The sequence below is a fragment of the Oryctolagus cuniculus genome, chromosome 6, assembly GCF_051225735.1.
Source record: "Oryctolagus cuniculus isolate XC-2025 breed Fujian yellow rabbit chromosome 6, ASM5122573v1, whole genome shotgun sequence".
Classification (NCBI taxonomy): domain Eukaryota; kingdom Metazoa; phylum Chordata; class Mammalia; order Lagomorpha; family Leporidae; genus Oryctolagus; species Oryctolagus cuniculus.
The window spans coordinates 10,952,583-10,975,972 of NC_142872.1; the positions used below are offsets into that span (position 1 = coordinate 10,952,583).

The 23,390-nt window shown below is 39.9% G+C and overlaps 1 long non-coding RNA gene and 1 pseudogene across 6 annotated transcripts in view; one reads left to right on the forward strand and one right to left on the reverse strand.

Annotated features, from left to right (window-relative positions):
* Positions 1 to 23,390, forward strand: part of LOC149126012 (uncharacterized) — a 496,014-nt gene that overhangs the window by 102,264 nt on the left and 370,360 nt on the right. The window contains exon 3 of one of the 6 annotated variants that reach the window (XR_016235197.1): positions 4,292 to 4,699. The exons of the other annotated variants lie outside the window; for them this stretch is intronic. This is a non-coding gene — a long non-coding RNA (uncharacterized LOC149126012). Of the gene's footprint in view, positions 1 to 4,291; positions 4,700 to 23,390 lie in introns of those variants that run through there. 6 annotated transcript variants of the gene reach the window in all.
* On the reverse strand, positions 1,900 to 2,027 carry LOC127490911 (U2 spliceosomal RNA; annotated as a pseudogene).

Here is a 23,390-nt window from a genome sequence, read left to right on the forward strand (position 1 = left end):
TGAAATATTCACCTCTCAGAGGAAATAAATGCCACTGCCCTTCGAGAGCTACCTTGGTTTATATTGATTTTCAGAAAGCGTAGGTTTGTTCTCAGGTGGCTATTTCTTGAAACTTCTATTTGTATTTCAAAACAACCACTAAAAAGAAACCCCCAAAACAAATCAATCAAATAAACGTAAGCATACATATCTTGGCACAAAATGCTGTTGTTTATGGACCAGTTATGCACAGAGCTCCCCAGAATGGTAGTCTTGGCATTCCTGGCCAATGGCTTAGAAATGACCCAGGTCATGGAAAGAGTTTAAAATTTCCAAAAAGGCATACTTGATAAACTTTACTTTTTAAAGTCTACAATGGAGTTACGTTAAACAACAGCAGCAGCAGCAAGCCTCATCACATTTTCCTTAAAAAAATTAGTTGTTTTCATTGATGTCACTTTGCATATTCTGTCTTCTGACTCTTGCAAGTGAACCTCTTCTCAGTGCTACTGGACAGAATCTTGAGCTTTTTTTGGGGGTAAGGTATGTGTGATGCCTTCTAGGGACCAGTGCGAAGTGCTGCTTTTGTGTGCCTCATGTCCTTCCTGTAGATTTTATTTTTCACACAAGGAAACACTCCCATACCCTCTCTTCTTTATCCTTTCATTTGTATCTGAACTTTGTAGAACTGTTTTATTTTTTATTTATTTTTCTAATTACTTTAATAATGTTTAATCTTGATATTAATCTGAAGAAAACAGGTTTAGTCGAGTTTATAGATAACATTCTAAGCATATAATGATGGTTCCCTTCACTTCTTGCTTTCTTTTCTTAATATTTTTCTCTTTCTTTATCTTTTTTGAGACCTATTAAATTTTCTTTCCTTCCTTCTCTCCTCTCCTCTCCTCTCCTCTCCTCTCCTCTCCTCTCCTCTCCTCTCCTCTCCTCAACTCACCTCACCTCTCCTCACCTCTCCTCACCTCTCCTCACCTCTCCTCACCTCTCCTCACCTCTCTCCTCTCTCCTCTCTCCTCTTCTCTCTCCTCTTCTCTTCTTTTCTCTTCTCTCTTCTCTTCTCTTTTCTTTTCTTTTTTCTTTCACAGATAGAGTTAGACAGTGAGAGAGAGACACAGAGAGAAAGGTCTTCCTTCCGTTGGGTCACTCCTTAAATGGCCACCATGGTCGGTGCTGCCCCGATCCGAAGCCAGGAGCCAGATACCTCTTTCTGGTCTCCCACGCGGGTGCAGGGCCCAAGCACTTGGGCCATCCTCCACTGCCTTCCCGGGCCACAGCAAAGAGCTGGACTGGAAGAGGAGCAACTGGGACTAGAACTGGCGCCCATATGGGATGCTGGTACTGCAGGTGGAGGATTAACCAAGTGAACCATGGCGCCCACCCCAAGATATATTAAATTTTCATTATAGTCAAAGGCTTAATGATCTACTAAATCAAGAGTTAAATAAGTAAAAAGTAAAAAATAGAGGCAGGCAGTGTGGTGTAATGAGTTAAAGCCCTGGCCTGCAGTGCCGGTATCCCATATGGGCACTGATTTGAGTCCTGGCTGCTCCACTTCTGATCCAGCTCCCTGCTGATGTGCCTGGGAAAGCAGTAGAAGACTGCTCGAGTGCTTGGGCCCCTGTACCCATGTGGGAGACTGGCTTCGGATTGGCTCAGCTCATCATTGTAGCCATTTGAGGAGTGAACTAGTGGATGGAAGACCTCTCTCTCCGTCTCTACCTCTCTCTGTAACTCTGTCTTTCAGATAAATAAAATAAATCTTAAAAAAAAAAAATCATAGTTCAGCCGGAATATAGGCAAGGGCTATAAATAATCAAATAAAAAGATGTCGATTTCAGTCATTACAATAAATTTTTAAATAATCATATATCATTAAAACTAGTACTTGACAAATATATCAAACAAAGTTTAATAGAACTACATTTGCAGTAGTACTGATACAAACATTTATTTTTTTAACTTTTTTTAAAATTTTAGCTCCCACATATATGATGCTACACTTGATCTTAGCCAAAAGGCCGAGAAGTGATTTTCCCACATATATGAAAGAATATGTGATTTTTTTATTATCTGTGTCCAGCTTATTTCACTGAACATGATGTCTTCCAGTTGTACCTATTTTAGTGCAAAATTTTTTTTACTAATATTCCAGTGTGTATGTGTACACATATCACTTTTTTTTAAAAATTTACTTTGAAATGCAGAGTTTGATCATCTATATGCTGATTCACTCCCCAAATTGCTGTAATGGCAGGGGCTATGCCAGGCCAAAGCCAGGAGCCTGGAGTTTCTTCTGGGTCTCCCATGTGGGTGCAGGGACTCAGGCACTTGGGCCATCTTCTGCTCCTTTGCCAGGTGTATTAGCAGGCAGCTGGATCAGAAGTGGAGCAGCCAGATTTTGAGCCTGTGCTGTATAGGATGCTGGTGTCACATGCGGCGGCTTAACCTGCTATACCACAATTCTGGCCATATCACATTTTCTTTATCCATTCATCTGGCGATGGACACCTTGGTTGATTCTACATTTTGGCCATTGTGAACAGTACTGCCATAAATATGGTGGTCCAGGTATCTTTGTGATACATTGTGTCCATGCCTTTTTAATGGGATTACTGGGCCATATGGCACGTCTATTTCTAGTTTTTAAAATCTCCACAGTGGGTGGCACTCTGATGTAGCAGATAAAGCCACTGCTTGCAGTGCATGCATTCCATATGGGTGCCGGTTCAAGTCTCAGCTGCTCCTCTTCCGATCCAGCTCTCTGCTATGGCCTGGGAAAGCAGTAGAAGATGGCCCAAGTCCTTGCACCCACGTGGGAGACCTGGAAGAAGCTCCTGGCTCCTGACTTAGGATCAGCCCAGCTCCGGCCCTTGCAGCAGTTTGGGGAGTGAACCAGCAGATGGAAGACCTTTCTGTCTGCCTCTGCCTTTCTGTAACTCTGCCTTTCAGATAAATAAAAAAATTTTAAAAAACAAAACAACAAAAACAAACAAACAAAAAAGAATTTCCACACTGTTTTCCAGAGTCTCTGTACTAATTTACATTCCCACCAACAGTGTTTAGAATCAGTCCTTAAGGCATTCGGATCTGGATAAAAAGCCATTGAGACTATTTAAGGCAGGGAAAGCCAAGACACTGTGGCAAAAATTGACCTAAATGAAAGATCTCTGTGAGTGAGATCCCGGTGGAAAGAAGGGGCTATCAAAGAAGGAGGTACCTTTCTCTGAAGGGAGGCGAGAACTTCTACTTTGATTATGGGCTTGTCTAAATAAGATTGGAGTTTGTGAACTCAAGAGGCTTCCATAGCCTTGGCAGTTCATGACAAGAGCCTCGGGTGTCAATTGCTAAATCAACAACAGGAGTCACTGTGCGCTTGCTCGCCATGTAAGACCTCTGTCCTTAATGTGTTGTACTATGAGAATTAACAGCAAAACTAGTCTTCAAACAGTACTTTATGCTTTCTGTGTCTGTGTGGGTGCAAACTGTTGAAATCTTTACTTAGTATTTAGTTGATCTTCTGTATATAAAGATAATTAAAAATTAATCTTAATGAAGAATGGGATGGGAGAGGGATTAGGAGATGGGATGGTTTGTGGCTGGGAGAGTGGTTATGGGGGGAAGAACTGCTATAATCCAAAAGTTGTACTTTTGAAATTTATATTTATTAAATAAAAGTTTTCTATTAAAAATAAACTATGGGATTGGCATTAGGAAACAAGTAGAGTTGTGTAATCTCTTCTCAGGAAATTACTTTGCCTTACTTCAAAATATTTGCTGTACCATGTCCTTTCAAATGTTAGGACTCTCTATAAGAATAATGTTGAAATATTTAGACTGTAATCTACATGAAAAGAAACATGGATAATGAAACCATTTCCAAATTTTCTACGATTGTATGTGTTCATATTACATATGTGCATATATATAAAAAAAGGAGTTTTCCTTTTCCACATCCTCACCAGCATTTGTTACTCTCTGTCTTTTGGAAAAGTGATTTGTTGTTGTGGTTTTGCTTTGCATTTCCCTTATGGCTAGTGATGTTGAGCATTTTTTTGTGTATTTGTTGGCCATTTGTATTTCTTGAGAACTGTCTATTGTCTATTTCTAACTGGATTGGTTGTTTTTTTTTTTGTTATTGAGGTTTCTCAGTTGCTGATATATTCTGTATACAGATCCTTTGTTGGATAGGTAGGTTGCAGTTTTTTTTTCTTATTCTGTTGGATGTCTTTTCTCTCTGTTGATTGTTTCTTTTGGTGTATGGAAGGTTCTAAAAAAAATTTTTTTTTTTTGACAGGCAGAGTGGACAGTGAGAGAGGTCTTCCTTTTTCCGTTGGTTCACCCCCTCAATGGCTGCTGTGGCCAGCGCGCTGCAGCCGGCGCACCGCGCTGATCTGAAGCCAGGAGCCAGGTGCTTCTCCCGGTCTCCCATGGGGTGCAGGGCTCAAGCACTTGGGCCATCCTCCACTGCACTCCTGGGCCACAGCAGAGAGCTGGACAGGAAGAGGAGCGGCCGGGACAGAATCCGGCGCCCCGACCGGAACTAGAACCTGGTGTGCTGGTGCCACAGGCGGAGGATTAGCCTATTAAGCCGCGGCGCTGGCCCAGAAGCTTCTAAATTTGACATCTTGCTATTTGCCTAGTTTTGCTTTGGTGGTCTTATCTAAGAAGTCATCACCTGCACCAATGTATTGAACTGTTTTCCCTAGAATTTCTTCATAATATATAGCAACTTCATAATCTTGGGACTTAAATTTAGGTCTTGATCCATGTTGGTTTCTGTATATGGTGAGAGGTAGGGATCTAATTTCATTCTTCTACATAAACACATTCAATTTTGCCAGCACCATTTATTGAAGAAGTTGTCCTTTCCCCACTGTATAGTCTGTATGTATTTGTCAGAAATCAGTTTACTGTATGTATGTGGATTAACTTCTGGGCTCTGTGTTCTGTTCCTTTGATTCATGTGTCAGTTTTTATGCCAGTAACATGCATGCTATTTTGATTACTATAGCTTTGTAGTGTGCTTTCATGTCTGTTGTTGTGATGCTTCCAGCTTGATTTTTTTTCCCCTTTGGATTGCTTTGGCTACTCTTGAGTCTTGTAAGTCCATATGAATTTTAGGAATGTTTTTTCTAATTCTGTAAAGAATGTCCCTTGTATATTGATAGGGATTGCATTGTATCTGTAGATTGCTTTAGGTAATATATACATTTTGATTATATTAATTCTTCCAAACTATGATCAAGGAATATTTTTCTATTTTTTGTTTCTTGCTGATTTCTGTCATAAATATTTTATAATTTTCATTATAGAGATTTTTCACTTCTCTGTATACATTTATTCCTAAATATTTGATTTTTTTGTGGCTATTTATAGTGGAGTTTCTTTCTTGATTCCTGTTTAAGCAAGTTCATCATTAGCATATTAGAAAGCTACTGTTTTGGGGCCAGTGCTATGGCATAGTAGGTTAAGTCTCTGCCTGTGGTGCTGATTCAAGTTTAGTTGCTTCACTTCTGTTACAGCTCACTGCTAAAGTGCCTAGGAAAGCAGTCAAAAATGGCCTGTCCTTGGGCTCCTGCATTCATGTGAGAGATCCAGTGGAAGCTCCTGGCTCCTGACTTTGGCCTGGCCCAGCTCTGGCTTTTGGGGACGTTTGGGGAGTGAACCAGCAGAAGGAAGATCTCTCTCTGTCTCTGTCTCTCTCTCTCTGTGTTTATAACTCTGCCTCTCAAATAAATAAATTTTTTTTTATAAAAAGCTGCTGTTTTTTGTATGTTGATTTATAATCTGCAACGTTACTGAATTGGTTTATCAGTTCTACCAGATTTTTGGTGGAATGTTTAGGTTTTTCCATGTACAACATCATGTTGTTTGCAAACATGGATATTTTGACTTCCTCCTTCCCAACTTTGATGCTCTTTCTTCCTTTCTTTTCTCTTACTGCTCTTACTAATACTTCTATTACTATACTTGTTACAGATCTGAGTGCAAATTGTTTCAGCTTTTCCCCATTCAGTATGATATTGATTGTTGGTTTGTCATATATAGCCTTTAAAATTTTGAGGTATGTTCCTTCTATACCTAATTTGTGGATGATTTTTATCATCAAGGGGTGTTGAGTCTTTTTTTTTTAAAGATTTATTTTATTTATTTGAAAGACAGTGTTTCAGAGAGAGGTAGAGAAAGAGAGAGAGGTCTGGCCGATCTGGAGCCAGGAGCCAAGAGCTTCTTCTGGGTCTCCCATGGGTGCAGGGGCCCAAAGACTTGGGCCATCTTCTACTGCTTTCCCAGGCCATAGCAGAGAGCTGGATCAGAAGTGGAGCAGCTGGGACTAGAACCAATGCCCATATGGGATGCCGGCGCTTCAGGCCAGGGCTTTAACCTGCTGTGCCGAAGCGCCGGCCCTGGGGTGTTGAGTCTTATCAAATGCTTTTACTGCAGCTATTGAGATGAGCTTATAGTTTTTGTTCTTCATTCTGTCGATGTGGCTTATGATGTTTATGACTTGCAAATCTTGAGACATTTTTGCATCTCTGGGATAAATCCCACTTGATCGTGATGTATGATCTTTTTTATATGGTGTTGAATTCAGTTTGCTAGTATTTTGTTGAGGATTTTTGCATTTGTGTTCATCAAAGATATACGTCTGTAGTTTTCCTTCTGTGGTGTGTCTTTGTTTTGGTATCAGATGAAGAACTTTTCAATTTAGGGTCTTGTATACAAAGGTAATAGAAACTTGCATATGCTTATACCTTTTAAAGAATATTAAAAAAGAAATGTCACATTTGCTGTTATGTTATATAATTGCTTGTTAGAATTGTTTATTGATTTGCTTTGTTTGCTTGAGCAAGAGTAGCTCCGCTGGGTCCAGTTTTGCTCTCTTAGCCTTCCTTTGTAAATAATGAAATGACCTTATTTTCAGTTTTTAAGAATAATTTTAGAAATGAACCCTGCTAGCCAGTTTAATAGACTTGAATCACTCTTTCTGGTTGGTATATTCTATTTTAGTATGATATCCACAGGATAGCTAGGGCCATCAGAGGAGTACACCTGAGCCTACCCTGCAGATGGGGCCTCACCGACTCTCTACAGTGCTCCCAGCATCTCCCCTTGCCCCACAGAACAGCATGAACTGTGATGGTGACTCAGCCCTTCTCATGCAAGCTTCCATCCCAGCATCTGTGAGGACTTCCTGGTACAGGGCGATGTTGGTTCCCTTGTGTTACCATGCTGCTTCTGCCTTGGATTTGAACACCCCAAGGAAGTTCCCTTAGATTCTTCCTCCTGAATTAGCGTCATCAAATCTTATTGACCCAATTTTGTCTTCAGACTTGTAGCTTCTTAGCCATCTTATGTGACCCTGCCTCTTTCCTCACAGTATCATCTTTACCTCTTGACTGCTGCGTTTCTTCAGTGAGTGATTCCTGCTCTTTGCCTCCATTTCCTTGCCACTCGGTTGTCATGCATATAAATGTGAATTGTTGTTCTTTGATGAATGTCTACAGTTATTTTTCCAACCACCAAATTCTGTGGCTCTGGCCTCTCATTATTCTGACACTCCTTTTGTGCTTTCTTGAAACTGTCAATAACTTACATTCACTTTCCTCTTTAAAACGTGGCTTGGGGCCCAGGGCTGTGGTATAGTGCCTCTGCCCGCAGCACCAGCATCCCATATGGGTGCTGGTTTGATTCCCTGCTGCTCTACTTCCAATCCAGCTCTTTGCTAATGCACATGGGGAAGTATTGGAGGGTAGAGCAAGTGCTTGGGCCCCTGAACATACGTGAGAGACCCAGAAGAAACTCCTACCTCCTGGCTTTAGTCAGGCCCAGCTCCAGCCGTTAAACTAGCAGATGGAAGATCTCTCTCTCTCTCTCTCTCTCTCTCTCTCTGTGTGTGTGTGTGTATCTCCCTCTCTTTCTGTTACTAGGCCTTTCAAAGAAAATAAATGTTCTCTTTAAAAAACAAAACAAAACAAAAAATGGCTTGGATTTTTCCTATTGCTCCTGAATTTAATCACTCCTGAAGTTTAATCACTCTCCTATATTTTGGGACTCTGGTTTTCTCTGCTTTACATTCACTCCCAAGATTACTTGCTGATAGACTTGGCTTTATGTGGTATTTCTAGTTTGAAATTAATCCCTAATAATAGCCTTCAATCTTGTACTCTACCCTGAGCACCAGGTCAATAGCATCCAGGACAGATAAATACATGGTCAGTGTCCAGTATATGAATCAGGGGAATATAATGGTAAATACAATATAATAGAGCCGGCGCCGTGGCTCAATAGGCTAATCCTCCACCTTGCGGCGCCGGCACACCGGGTTCTAGTCCCGGTCAGGGCGCCGGATTCTGTCCCGGTTGCCCCTCTTCCAGGCCAGCTCTCTGCTATGGCCAGGGAGTGCAGTGGAGGATGGCCCAGGTGCTTGGGCCCTGCACCCCATGGGAGACCAGGAAAAGCACCTGGATCCTGGCTCCTGCCATCGGATCAGTGTGGTGCGCCGGCTGCAGCGGCGGCCATTGGAGGGTGAACCAGCGGCAAAGGAAGACCTTTCTCTCTGTCTCTCTCTCTCACTGTCCACTCTGCCTGTCAAAAAAAAAAAAAAAATACAATATAATAATCTGTAAGAAGAGAAACTTTTAGTGCCTAACCCAAGAAGAAAGAATTATACAATCAAAAGAATTACACATTTCTTAAATAGGTCTCTTTTAAGGGGAAGCATTTGGTACAGTGTTTAAGCTGCCACTTGGAACAGCCGCAGCTGTTATCAGAGTGCCTGATTTAAGTTCTAAGTTTTCCACTTCTAATCCAGCTTCCAGATAATGCACCTAGGAGACAGTAGGTGATGGCACAAGTACTTGGGTTCCTGTCACCATGTGGGAGATCCAGATGGAGTTCTGGACTTAGGGCTTTGGCTTGGTCTTGACTTTGGGCTTTTGAGGAACGAATCAGCAGATGGAAGTTCATGTTTTCTTTCTCTGTCACCCTGTCTCAAGTAAAATGAAAAGAAAGAAATTCTTTTAAGTTTTCTGTCAGCTGTGTCAGAGAAGAATGCCAAGGAGATTGACCTTGTCCTGACATTTATGATAGCACCAGGAATAGGGATAGCAGTAGTCTTCAATTACTTTTTCAGTTTGGTGTTTCCATACCTCTCATGAATTGTAGCTTGGACTCTAAACCTATGTGAAGAGAAGAATAGGGCTGGGCTTTGAATTTCCACCAGTGTCTTATTTTCTAGTTCCCTGATCTTCTTGCCTGCTTTGTTGGGCATTTCTAGTGCCCTCTTCTATGATGGTGATGGCTCTTGCTCTCTCCTGGCTGACAGCATGCTATACTACAGGACTCTTCCTCATGTCCTCATCTCTTCATGAGTCCCCACAGGGTCATTAACACTCAGCCCCTGCTGACGAGTGGGTTTAATCCCTACTCCTCACCCTAGGAGTGGAGATGTCCCTAAATATTTTGGCAAATGGACTGTCAGGGAAGGTACTACTGTGTGATATCAATGTATTATTTTGCTACTTGAAACACTATGAATAACCACACTGGATGGGTGATCATTCTGTTGACTCGAACCATTGTGGGACCACCAAGATTTATATGTGAAGTTTATACCTAGGAAGTATGATATCAATGCACAAGATAACCATTCACAACTTTTTCTGACTTTTACTTCCTTCCTCACTTTTTGGACTGTAGAAACTGCAGCCCTGGAAGTGAATAGTTGCTATTGAATGGGTTCAGCTCTGCATTAGTGGTTCTGGAAGCCATAACCATACCACACAGATCCGAAGCCAGGAGCCAGGTGCTTCTTCTGGTCTCCCATGTGGGTGCAGGGCCCAGGGACTTGGGCCATCCTCCACTGCACTCCCGGGCCACAGCAGAGAGCTGGCCTGGAAGAGGGGCAACCGGGACAGAATCCAGCACCCCAACTGGGACTAGAACCCAGTGTGCCGGCGCTGCAGGCGGAGGACTTAGCCTAGTGAGCCACAGCGCCAGCCTGAGAGTAGGTCCTTTATGAAGTGATTAGAGCATGGGTTGATTAATGTCATTATCATGGTAGTGAGTCCCTTCTTATCCTCCTCCTCCTCTTCCTTTTACTCACCCCCTTCCATCTTCCACTATGGGATAACATAGCACGAAGGCCCTCAACAAGGACACATGTTTGGTCAGTGGTTAAGATACTGCTTGTGACACAAGCATTCCATATCAGATAGAGTTACTAGCTCCACTTTGATGCAGCTTCCTGTTACTGCACATCCTAGGAGGCAGCAAATGATGGCTTCAGCAGTTAGGTCCCTGCCACCCATATGAAAGTTGCTGGCTTCTTGCTTTGGCCTAGCCTAGCCCTTGCTTTTTTGGTCTCTTGGTTAGTAAACCAGTAGAGAGATACCTCTGTCTCTGCATCTTTCAAATAAAATAAAATAAATACATAAAAATTTTTAGAAAAGAAGGTCCTTACTTTCCTAGCCTCCAGAGGTATAAGAAATAAATTTTTGTTCTTTATGAAATACCTAGTCTCAGGTATTCTGTTGTAACAGCACAAAACAGACTAAGACATAAAACAAACACTTTAATGGACTTGCATTAGCTAGCTTTTTTATTCATTATTTGAAATACAGAGTTTGAGGGAAGAAACGAGTGAGCTTTCATCCTATGGTTTTCTCCCCAAATGGCTGCAACAGCCAGGGCTGGTCCAGGCCGAAGCCAGGAACCTAACCTCCCAAGTGGATGCAGGGGTCCAAGCACTCGGGCCATCCTCCGCTGCTGTCCCAGGAACATTAGCAGGGAGCTGGGTCAGAAGTGAAACAGCTGGGACTTGAACCGGTGCCCCTATGGAATGCAGGTACTTCAGGTAGCAGTTAGCCAGTCTTTATGACCTTCATTGAGGTGGACATACAACATTAATGGAGAGCCATTATAGGAGATTATTGTTCCATTAAGGCAAAATAAGTGCAGCAAATTTAGGAATAGCAGAACACTTAAGATAACATGTCTATCACTTATTTGGTATTTATTACTTAATATGTGCTTGATAGTTATTCGTGTTAATTATTCGTATAAGTCAGTGAAGCCAAAATGTTCAGTTGTTCATGCAGGTTACTTCATTCCTGTTTTGGTCTCCAGCATGGCTACGACCACATTCCACTTGGAGGGTTTATCCATGACTCTTTCCAGATGTTGGGCAATATAATTAAAAGTACAAATATCTTTTCCAAATCCAGAAATTCTCTCCAAAAAGGTAACAGAGAAAGAAAAATACTTTTTATTGAGCAAGCACTAAAGTAGAATGTGATACAAGTCACAAGCAGTCCTGTAAATGATTGCAGAAGCAGAGAGCACTCTTACTTTTTTACACACCCAGGCAGATATGATCCTAGATTTACAATGATTGGTTCTCAAGAGGACTTGAGAGCACCACTTGTCACTGTTTACCTGGTAATTGGGATGACCATTTGTGTTAATTAATTGGCTTTATCCAGAGGAAAAAGATGCTTGTCAGATCATTAGGATAGAGGGTAGTCGGGAATGGAGCAGGGCACCCACAGAAATTGTGTGATAGGGGTGCTTCAAGGTCCTGGAGAAAGTAATTTTTGGGTTATACAGAAGACAAAGGTCTAATACACAAAAGAATTTGTGTACTTTTCAAAGAGAAGAGAAATTACAGTTACAAATTTTCTAAATTACATGCTGAAGGAAAAGGAGGAAAAGAAAATGTCTTCCCTTTTTTGGAATAGGAAGCACTAGGCTTCTTATTTTAAGTTTATATTTAGTCTGGCATATCCATGTGCCTGACATGTACCACCTGAACCTGCTCAGTCCCATTTTACAGGCCAGCTGCTGAGCCTCAGGGAAGTGAGCTATAGCTGATGGTTGCAGTTTGGCTCTTGTTTGCTTCTAAGGTTGGCAGTTGTTGGGAAGATACTCTATGGGGTTGGATTTTGTTTGTTTTTTCGTTTTCCCTCAACTGTTAAAATGCAGTACTTTTGTAATGGTGTATTTCAGAAAAGAAGTGAGATAAACTCCAAATATCTTTCATATTAATTAACACTTGTTCTTTATTACAGAACCTTGGGGAGAAACTCTTGTTTTAATTTAAAGAGGACTGCTCATTAATTCTTGCAACGTGCAGACCATTTTCTGTATTAACTCAGACTGATGTTAGAAATGTTTAATTATTAACTACAATTAGGTTGGGAGTATTTTACTCTATTAGGATTTTTTCAAATATTCTTACAAACTGTGAGTTTTGATCAATAAAATGATCTGGAATAAAAGGTGGCATAAATCTTGTGAAAAAAATCATTTTATGGGCTTGTTGGAGCCTGAGGCTAAAGATGTGGCATTAAAGCTCTTATTATGGTGATGACCATGATAATGTGGAGAAAGTTGGGGACCAAGAATTGACATTCCTTTTGCTTTAACTTCTCATTTTTGGTGTTAAGAGATTATCTGCTTTTAGTTTCTGTGGCGATGCATTGAGGTTGTTGAGTTCAGTGACAGATTTATGGAATCAGAGTTCAAATGATGCTCTCTGATTGCTCTTTTTTTTAGTCTGACATTTTATTACATGGGCAGTGTGTGCTATTTTAATTCTGGCTCTTATCGCACAGAAACCTTCGCTGTGGACAAAGTGAAAACATTTGTATGGAGTAAACAGTTTTCTCCTCTGCTACAGTTTTTAAAAAATATATGTAGCTTTTATGACATTTTAAAGGCATTATTCTTTACAGACATCGGGCAGTTCAGTTTGAAAGTGGTCCCAGTGACTTGCACATACGTTTTGTATCACTGCTGAGCTTAGGGAAGGGCAGTGCCCTACTCAGCAGCTCCGCTTGCATCTTGAACAGATTTGGTCAAGAATTGGAAACTCTGGATTTATTTGATTTATTCTTATTCACCTAGAAAACCATAATATTGTGTTTATTTATGGAGTTCTATGTGATAGATAATTTGATACATTTATACAATATACAATGATTAATCAGGGTAATTAGCATTTCTGTCTCCTTAAGCCTTTCTATTAGGAAACTTAAAACTACTCTTTGTAGTAATTTATAAAGTATGTAATAATTGTCATAAACTATAATGACTCTACTGTGTATAACTTAGTCCTTCTAAGTTTCTGTTTTATGATACTATTACCTGTCTACTCTCCATTTACCCCTTCTTCCATTCCTGGCCTCTGCTGACCAGTATTCCACTCTCTACTTCTCTGAAACTGACATTTTTTTTTGTTTCTATATATGAGGAAAATATTCAGTATTTGTGTTTTGGTGACTAGATTATTTTACTTAGCAGAATGTTTTCCAGTTACATGTTGCTACAGATGACAAGACTTTATTCTTTTATATGAGTGAATAATATTCTATATGTGTGGATATGCCACATTTTCTTTTGTGGATCAAAACAATTGATGACTTTTTGAGGAGTATCTTGTTAAAACAATGAAATGATTAGTGAATCTGAAGTATAAAAATGAAAACTTGAATTCTGCTTTAGTTTATTAACATTTTAGAGAACAGTTACTCATCTCTTGGCCCATTGAGAGGGAAGGAAGAAAACAGGAGCTTTGTCAGTGTGGAAGTTTGAGTGGAGCCTGCAGCTTGAAACCAGGGGCAATACTTGACTCCAACAACATTTCCCACACTTCCAGGTCTAGATCTTGTGTGGAAGGCTAAATCTGTTCCATGTGAAGGATTAACTGAGGGGTTGGAATAGACAATGTTGGTTGTGATTCTTCTGCAGGGGTGGAGTAGGAGACACTGAAAACAGTGCACTCGGAGGGAAACAAAAGTGACACTCTGAAAGTCTTAAGCCTTAAGTTTGTATATTGCATTACCTTTCTATTTGAAAAAAGAATTCCTATCAAATTGAAGTTGAATAAAGATTAGGTTAGGATTTGAGTTAATAACTTCAGCTTTTCTCCAGTCTGTTCTTATTTCCCAGTCACCCTTAATGGTTGCCCTTCACTGAGCAGCCATGCTGTCAAAGTCACATCTCTGTTTCTTGCTGACCTCCGTGCAAAGGATGAAAGATTTATTTCCGTGTCTTCCCCCTATGTACAGAATATATTGGAAGAGTGATATATTTCAAAGATAAATTGGTACTAAATATGTATCTTGGTTTCCATTATTCACTAATGTGAAAACCAGTATTTATAATCGTTTGTTTGGGAAGCTGTGGTATTCAAGCTGTGAAGAAAGGAAGTATAAATTAGTTTCTCGGCTCTGTTTCAGACATGATGACTAGTGTTCTTATGTACTATTTTATTCATATATTTAAAAAGTGCCCAGTGTCCAATTCTGGATGGTTTTGATGACTTTAGGACTTGGGGACAATTGCTAGATCAGGAAAGAGCAGAAGCCAGTCAATACAAGATGCATAGCTAGTTATTTAAAAATGCATTTTTTACCTTTGGAGGTGTAATACTTCATTCTTAAACCATATTTAGAAGGTTGTGAAATAGTGAATGAGTCTACCAGCCACCTAACTAATGTCAGCTCAGGGTTATCATAATGTTTCTCCTTCTGCCTAGAGTATTTGAGCAGCCTGTGACTAAAATTGACTGAAGATGTTTTCTAATGTTTTTCTCTTATACGAATGAAAATGCACTTTGAACAAGTAATGTACTTAGAAGTATCACTAATGTATAATTTATTTTAAGAGGATTTATCAGGTAATGTCCTGGGAACTTATCTTTTTCTGTTTTATTTATTTATTTGAAAGGCAAAATGAGAGAGAGTGAGGGGAGAGGGGATAATAAAGAGAGAGGAGAAGGGCAAGTGGAGAGGGGAGAGGGAGAAGTCTTTCTTCAGCTGGTTATCTCCTTAAATACCTTCAACAACTGGGATGGGGCAGGCAGTAAATGGGAGCCAGGAACTCCATCTGGGTCTCCTTCATGGGTTGCAGGAACCTATGTAACTTAGGCTATCACCTGCTGCCTCTCAGGCCCATTAGCAGGAAGCTATGTCTGAAGCCAAGTGGAATTCAATCCTAGGCATTCTAGTATGGCATGTAGGTGCCCTAAGCAAGAGCTTAACCCACTTCCCACAGTACCCACCTATGGGAAATTATTTTAATGGAGTGGAGGTAGAAAGTATTTGAGGTCACTGGATGTCAATAAATTAGGTTATGGTGATGAGCAAGTTGTAGGACAGGAATGACTAAACATATATCAACCTTTTTACCATTTTATAAAGGCCTGTTTTTGTCCTTACAGCTTTAACACATTCCAAACATTTAACTAGGTCAACATGATATTTATAGTGATAAATATTGCTGTTGGAAAGCAATGCAGTGAGGGAATGTTTTGTAGATGGCAAAGGAAAAGTCAATTTTAGTTTATACTACAATAAAGGGTGGTTAGTGGAAAGATTAGTAAGGGTGAACTTTTGTGCTATCTGTGTGATACTATGTTAGGGAAAAAATTCATGTTTTCTTCTACAAAATAATAGAAATGTATGAAATGATGGGCTCAGAGAAACCAAGAAAGAAAGCCCATTCACAGTAGCACACACACAAAAATAAAATACATAGAAATAAACATAACCACAGAAGTGAAAGATCTTGGCAGTGAAGATTATCAAACATCAGTGAAAGAAATCATCAAGGACACAAAAATATGTAAAGATATATTCCTCGCTAATGGATCTAAAGAATCAATATCATTAAAATTTCTGTACTACCTAAAGCAATCTACAGATTCAGTGCAATCCCTATCAAAATATCAGTGACATTCTTTACAGAATTAGAAAAAGCAATCCTAAAATTCATAAGGAATCATAAAAGATCCAGGATAGTCAAAGTGCCTCTGAACAATAAAAATCAAGCTGGAGGCTTGATACCTGACTTCACAGCATACTCAAAGCTATAGTAATTAAAACAGCATGGTACTGGTATAAAAAACTGATATACAGATCAGCAGAACAGGGGGCCGGTGCTGTGGCGCGCTAGGTTAATCCTCCACCTGTGGTGCCGGCATCCCACATGGGCACCAGGTCTGGTCCTGGTTGCTCCTCTTCCATTCCAGCCCTCTGCTATGGCCTGAGAAGGCGGTGGAGGATGGCCCAAGGACTTGGTCCCCTGCACCCACATGGGAGACTGGGAGGAGGTGCCTGGCTCCTGGCTTCAGATCGGCGTAGCTCTGGCCATTGTGGCCATTTGGGGAATGAACCAATGGAGGGAAGATATCTCTCTCTCTCTCTCTGTAACTCTACCTGTCAAATAAATAAATAAAAATCTTAAAAAAAAGACAAATCAACAGAACAGAATAGAGAGCCCAGAAATTAATCCACATACATACAGTCAACAAATTTTTGACAAGAATGCTTGGACCATATAGTGGGATTAGGATAATCTCTTCAACAAATGGTGCTGGCAAAACTGGATTTATATATGTAGACTTAGATCAAAAGCAAAACTAAATGGGAGTTTATCAAGCTTAGAAACTTTTTCACAGCAAAGGAGATGCTCAATAGAGTGAAGAGACATCCAACAGAATAGGAAAAAGTATTTGCATACTATCTACTTCACAAAGGATTAATATCTCAAATATATCAGCAACTTAAAAAACTCAGCAACCAGAACAACCAATCCAGTTGCGAAATGGGCAAATGACCTCAATAGACAGTTCTCAAAAGAAGAAATCCAAATGGCCAACAAATATATGAAGAAATACTCAACATCATTAGCCAACAGGGAAATGCAAATCAAAACCATAAGATATCACCTCACGCTGTTAGAATTGCTAAAATCCAAAACACAGAGAATAACAAATGCTGGTGAGGATGTGGACAAAGGAGAACACTTACACACTGTTGGTGGGCTTGTAAATTAGTGCAGCCACTGTGGAAAACAGTGAGGAGATTTCTTTAAAAAAACTAGAAATAGACTTGGTGTTTGATCCAGCATTCCCACTACTGGATATTTACCTGAAAGACATGAACATGTTTTATCAAAGAGATACCTGCCCCTCCATGTTCATAACAACACTGTTCACAATAGCCAAAATTTGGAACCAACAAAAGTGTCCATCATCAGATGAATGGATAAAGAAAATGTCTGTACACACAGTGGAATATTATTCAGCTATAAAATCGAATGCAATTCTGTCATTTGCAGCAAAATAGATGCACCAGGAGGACATCATGTGTGGGGAGCAACTCGGACTAGACTAAGTTACTGGAATTAAGACTTATTCTATGCATCTGCTCTCCCACAATATGGCGCTGGGAGAGAAGAAAACAGCTTCTACACAGCTGCCTCCAGTTCAGCCAATAAACTGTAGGACTTGCTCCTGATTGGAGGAGAGCAGCGTACTCGGCGTGTGGGCAGCCGAGTTGGGATTGGCGGAGGAAGACTATAAAGGAGGAGAGAGACGGCATGCACCAGGAACATCTAAGGGGAACACCTGTGCAGCCCCCGAGAGAGCCGGCCGGTGGTGTGCTGCTCCCCTGCGGAAGTGGGGAAAGTGGCCAGGGGGAACCGCCCTTCCACGGAGGTGGAAGGGACAGTAGCCAACCCGGGAAGAACCAGCAGCAAACCCGGGGAGGGCCGAGCAGACGAAAGAACAGCGCAGGGTCCTGTGTCGTTCCTCCACGAAGAGGGGGAGTGACAATCATGTTGAGTGAAATAAGCTGGACTCAGAAAGACAAATACCACATGTTCTCCCTTGTAAGTGGGAGTCAAATTTCAAAAAAGCAAACAAAAGAAGAAAAAAGTAAGAAAAGTCTGCATGTGTCAGTATTGCTACAAGTATAGTTTTGTAAAACTTTGTTTTATGCCTTTATGAAACCAGTTTTTAAGAATGTTATACTACTGTTGTTGTTGTTTTTTAAAGATTTGTTTTATTTATCTGAAAGACAGAGTTACAGAGAGGGGTAGAGACAGAGAGAGAGAGGATTACTGTCTGCTGGTTCACTCTCCAAGTGGCCACAATGGCTAGAGCTGAGCGGATCTGGAGCCAGGAGCCAGGAGCTTCCTTCAGGCCTCCCACGTGGGTTCAGGGGCCCATGAACTTGGATCATCCTCCACTGCTTTCCCAGGCACATTAGCAGGGAGCTGTATTGAAGTGGAGTAGCCGGGACTCACTGGTGCCCATATGGAATTCTGGCACTGCAGGCCATGGCTGTAATCTGCAGCACCACAGCACTGGCCCTGAGAATGTTAACCTACTATTGTTTTAATGATCTGTGATTACTTTTATATTTAATTACTGTTATGGGTGAAATGCTCATTTTCCCATTCAATTATTGTTAGTGGACATTGTCTATATTTCCACTAAACTAGGGTCTTTTTGCTTGTTAAAGTTCTTATTTGGCAAAGTAGTAAGCCTTTCTGCCATTTTGTAAATTTAAAATACATTATCTCAAAAACTAATAAAAATGGAGGAAGGAGAGTGAGAGGTAGAGGGGGGAGAGAGGGAAGGAGAGAGGAAGGGAATATCATTATGTTCTTAGAATTTTATCTATAAAGCACAATGAATATGTTAAAAACTAATTAAAAATTAAAAAATTAAGAACAATTTTGAGTACCAGTGATGATAACAGATATTTTTGTCTTGTTCGTAGCTTACTGAGAATACATGAAAATATGACTGTTAAATGAATTATAGTAATTGGAATATGACTGTAGATCCCTCATCCTGCTATTAATAAAAGCTTCCCTTTCTTTTTCTTCTGTTTATGTTGGGTATTTTGATCTTTCATGTGTTAGTATTGTAAGTAAAAATGATATTTCATTGTTTTAATTTGTATTTTCCAATCATTTGTAAGACTGAATATGTGTTATGTATTTATTGTACCATGTAATTTTGTGAGTTACCTATTCACATTCTTTTGTGTTGTTTATATTTACAAACTAGAATTATGGGAGTTCTTTTTTGGAAATTTTTGTTTGGTGTACACACATTGCACTTATTTTCCTCAAGTATGTTTTGAGAATTTCTGGGCAGTCAAAAGAATCCCCTCTAGCTAACCAAAACAAAAGGAAGTTGGTTTACTTAGTTTCTGGTGTACCAGCTGGCTGTCTCCATTGAAGGTTGTGCAACCAGAAGTAAGCTATCTAAAAAAATGCCAACCTCATGTGAAACAAAGTCTTGTAGAAATCTTACTGCTGCCTCTGGCCATTGTTCATACCAACAAAGCAGGACCTGGTATCATAACTCATTGTGAATACTGTAGAATATACTATGCTCCACAACTATTTTTGCTGGAAGAGCCCAGCAACCTCAAGGTGTTCAAGTCTGCCTTCATTATCTTTCATTGGTGTGTCTTGTGGAAGCTGATTAGAAGTCTAACTATTAGAAGAAAGGGATACTGGGTGAATAAAAAAATTTTGAGATATTCAAAATTTAGTTATGTGGGCTGTAAGATGGACAGAGGAATTGATGAGGGAGAGTAGTCAGTGAACAGCTGCAGGCAAAAGCAGCAAAAAGCCTGTTTCACATTTCTGAATGTATGTTGAAGCCTTTTCTCAAATTCCATCATGGCCAACCACCTAGGGCCATCCTGTCCTGCTTACGTTTACGTACAGACTTTTTTGACTGTTAACCTCAACCAATGCAGAAGCAACAATTATTTCTCTTTGTGAATTGTCCTGCTACCCTCAAGCTTCTTCCCCTTTGTAGCAGATGTAGATGTAGTGTAAACAATGACTTTTGTCCACAGATTTTTATAAAAATATTCTTAACTCTAGTTCCAGTAGACATTTTTCCGCCTATTATCTAGCCTTAGTGTTGGTAGTAGTGGAACTTTGTCCCAGGACATGGTCCCTTTCTGGTTAGCTTCTGGAGTGGCTCCGTAATCCCTTTGAGCTCTCATCTCAGTCTCAAGAGATGGTTTAATAAGGGAATATACATTTTGGATTCAATCTGGGAAAGTTGAGAGAAAGTATCAGGATGGAGGATGTCCAAAGGTCTTTGAGCAGTCACAAATGAGATTCCCACTTCATTCAGTCTGCAGTTTTTTGTAATGCTTCATTTTTGTTTTCTTTAATTGTAACAACCTGAGACATTTCTAACTTTCTGATGTTTATTTGTTCATCAATTCAGGGCGTATTGGTGGAGAGCCTATTATGTGTCAGTCATTGTGCTTTCTAATAGGGAAAACATAGTGAAATAGTGACACTGACTCCTTGTTTTATTTTAGAACAATTACTATTTAATGAGAGAGAGAGAGAGAGAGAGAAAGAGAGAGAGAGTGAGTAAGAGAGAATGAACATACAACCATTGGCTCATTCACTCACCAAGTAACTGCAATGGCTGGGACTGGGCTAGGCCAAAGCCAGGAACTGGGGAACTCAATCCATGTCCCCCATGCAAGAGGTAGGAACTCAATTACTTAAGCAATAACTACTGTCTCCCAGGATTTACATTAATAGAAAGTTGGAATTAGGAGCCAGAGCTGATACTGAATCTAGTCATGTGTGCATGGGCATCTTAATTGCTGTCTAAACTGCTGGGCCAAATGCCTGTATCCCCTTCCTGTAGTTTTGAGTCTAATATGAGAGAGAAACATTCACTAAAGTGTTCCAGAAATAAATTTGGCATATCAGATGTAATCTTTATTACAAGGGAGAGAGAGTGATGTGTTGAGAGCATAGACTAGGGATAATTGACCCATTTAGAAAGGTCATCTGAGAATTTGCTAATGAAGTGGTGCTTGATCTGAGATTTTTTGGGGAGGTGATTAGGCATTGATTTGATAAAAGGAGAGGGAAAAATGTTTCAAGCAGAGCAGATAACATTTGCAAAAACTTGGGCAGGAGGGCACTTAAGGCAAGTAAGGGAATTTGAAAGAGCATCATGGTGATTGAAGTATAGGAAGTGAGAGACCATGCGTATATAAATGGTGCTGGAAAGATTGGTGGAGTCCAGGGAATGAGGAGGTCTGTGACCAAGAGAAGCATTTTGGTCTTTGTCCTAAGAGCTTTAGGAAGTCTCTGCCTCAGGCTTCACTGTAGGAAATAGTTTGGAAGAATCAAGGTTACCCTTGATGGACAAGTTAGGAAGTGACTGTTATTGTTCAGGGAAGATTCCTAGTATTCAGCACAAAGAAGTGTTTGACAAGTATTGACCAAGTGGATGAAGTAAGTAAATGCCAAAGATGATACTGTTGTGTCTTATAAGCAATAATGGAGGAACACTAATGATACCTGTAGGAAATTCTTTGAGACTAGATGAACAAATCCAATATAGAGAATAAAGAAACAATTTTCTATAGAGTAGCAAGGTATATAATTAAAAAAATTCTATTAACTGAAAACACCCAATTATGAAAAAGAAAGCATTTATTTATTTAGATTTATTTTTATTTATTCAAGAGGTAGAGTTACAAAAAGAGAGAGAGAGACAGAGACAGAGAGAATGGTCTTCCATCTGCTGATTCAATCCCCAAATGGCTGCAATGGTTATAGCTGGGCCAAAATGAAACCAGGAGCCAGGGGCTTTTTCTGAGTCTCCCATGCAGGTACAGGGGCCCAAGCACTTACACCCTCTTCTACTGCTTTTCCAGGCAATTAACAGAGAGCTGGATTGAAAAAGGAGTGGCCAGGATATAAACTGGCACCCATATGAGATGCTGGCACCACAGGCGGGGACTTAACTTACTATGCCAAAGTGCTGGCCCGAAAGAAACATTTACACAACATATAATTATATTTCAGGTTATTAATTTTGATAATATGTTTATTGACTGGCTGATGAGTTTTACCAATAATAGCATACAAACAGCTTAGTAGAATTCTATTGGTTTAGGTTATCAAATTATGCCAAATCTTCCTTTAGAAAATGCTCAGTGCCTACCACATGTATTGCTAACAATTCTAGTTAATAAGGTAATTTTTATGAAGGAAATAATCTGTTAGGCTTGAGTTTATTTGTTAATGGGTTCTTGCTAAATATAGTAATAGGTTTGTAGTTTTTTAGTAACACCAGTCCTTTGACAGTTATAACCTGTTGTGATTCCAGGTGGGTTCAAGGATGAACAGAGGCTGACAAAAGAGAACTGGAATGTGCTTTACATTGTTTGAATCCTAACATGGCAGAATCTATAGGAACCCAGAAAGGTAATCTGTGTTAGGGAATTGGGCAGGGAAGCCTTTGGTAAACCATGTTTGATCATAGGAAAATAGAAGAAAAAAGTAGCATGAGAAAATAAGTGCCAAATACAGTGTATGTGATGAGAGGCTCATCTTGGCCTCCTGAGTTTAGTTCAGGTCTGTGTGTTGCTTTTTGAAATATAGAGGACTGGGGATTCCTTGAAGTGCTGTGTGCACCCAGGGCTCAGTGGCTTTGTCCCTTCTCCAATCTAGGTGTCTGTTGGCACCCAGACTTTGTATTTGTTCTTGGACAAACTTAAAAACTGTTTTCTTCACTCTTGTAAGGCCCTGTACTTCTGAATAAGGTGTCAAGAGGTCTTGTAAGGCTTCACCATTACACTAAAACCCTTGGGATTTCATTTTGAAGTCATAGTCTGTTGACTTAGAGGAAAAGGAGGCTGCTGACAGTTGTAAACATGCTTCTTTAGGTAGTTTTAAACCATGGAATTAATAGATTTTTGTTAATGTGTGTGTACACAGAGAACAACATATTCAGTGGTCTTAATTTACTGGTAAGGATATTGAAGCTTGTTGAAGGTCTAGTAACCACCTTGCTTATAAAGGTAGAAGGCAGAATATGGTAGTAGCTGACTTGTAACCTTTGCTTTCCTATCAAATATAAAAAAAGAAGGAGTTGAATGCAGCAGGCCTGTTATCCTGAAGACTTTGGGTTTCATGAGACTGCTGTTGTTCTTAATATGAAATTTCATGAGTCTTCCATTCCAGTTAATGGAATTTTCTCTTGGTGGGTAAGAAATGGGCCTTCTGGACATGAGGAAAATAATTCTCTATTACTGAAGAAGTCTGCTTCTACTAACATGTCTTTTTATAAAGGACAGACTTCTAAAAAGAAAATTTGTGCCTTTGCATAAAATGTTAAAAACCAAACATGAGGGGAACATGTTTCAGCCTGAAGAGTCAGAGGGAGTTTAGTGGTGTAGTCTAAAATCTTTTTTTTGTATATCCTTACAGCTCAAAAGGCTACTGTTGTCAGTATAAATACATTATCTTGAATCAAAAGCTACTGTAAAACCTACCAGTACATAATTGCAACATTTACAAACAGAACACAGAAAATACCCTATAAACATCCCCCCCCCCCCTCTGATTTCTCCTTTAGCAGCTACCCAAATTGCATATACTTCTGGGCATACATGCAAAAACAAATGCACACAAAAAAGTATGGTTAGCTAAATTATTTATATTTCTTCTTTGTAATGTCATCTAGAGAGTTCTATACTGGAGCCTAGAGGCAATTGGTAAGATATAACAAGGATTGTAGTTGAAAAAGA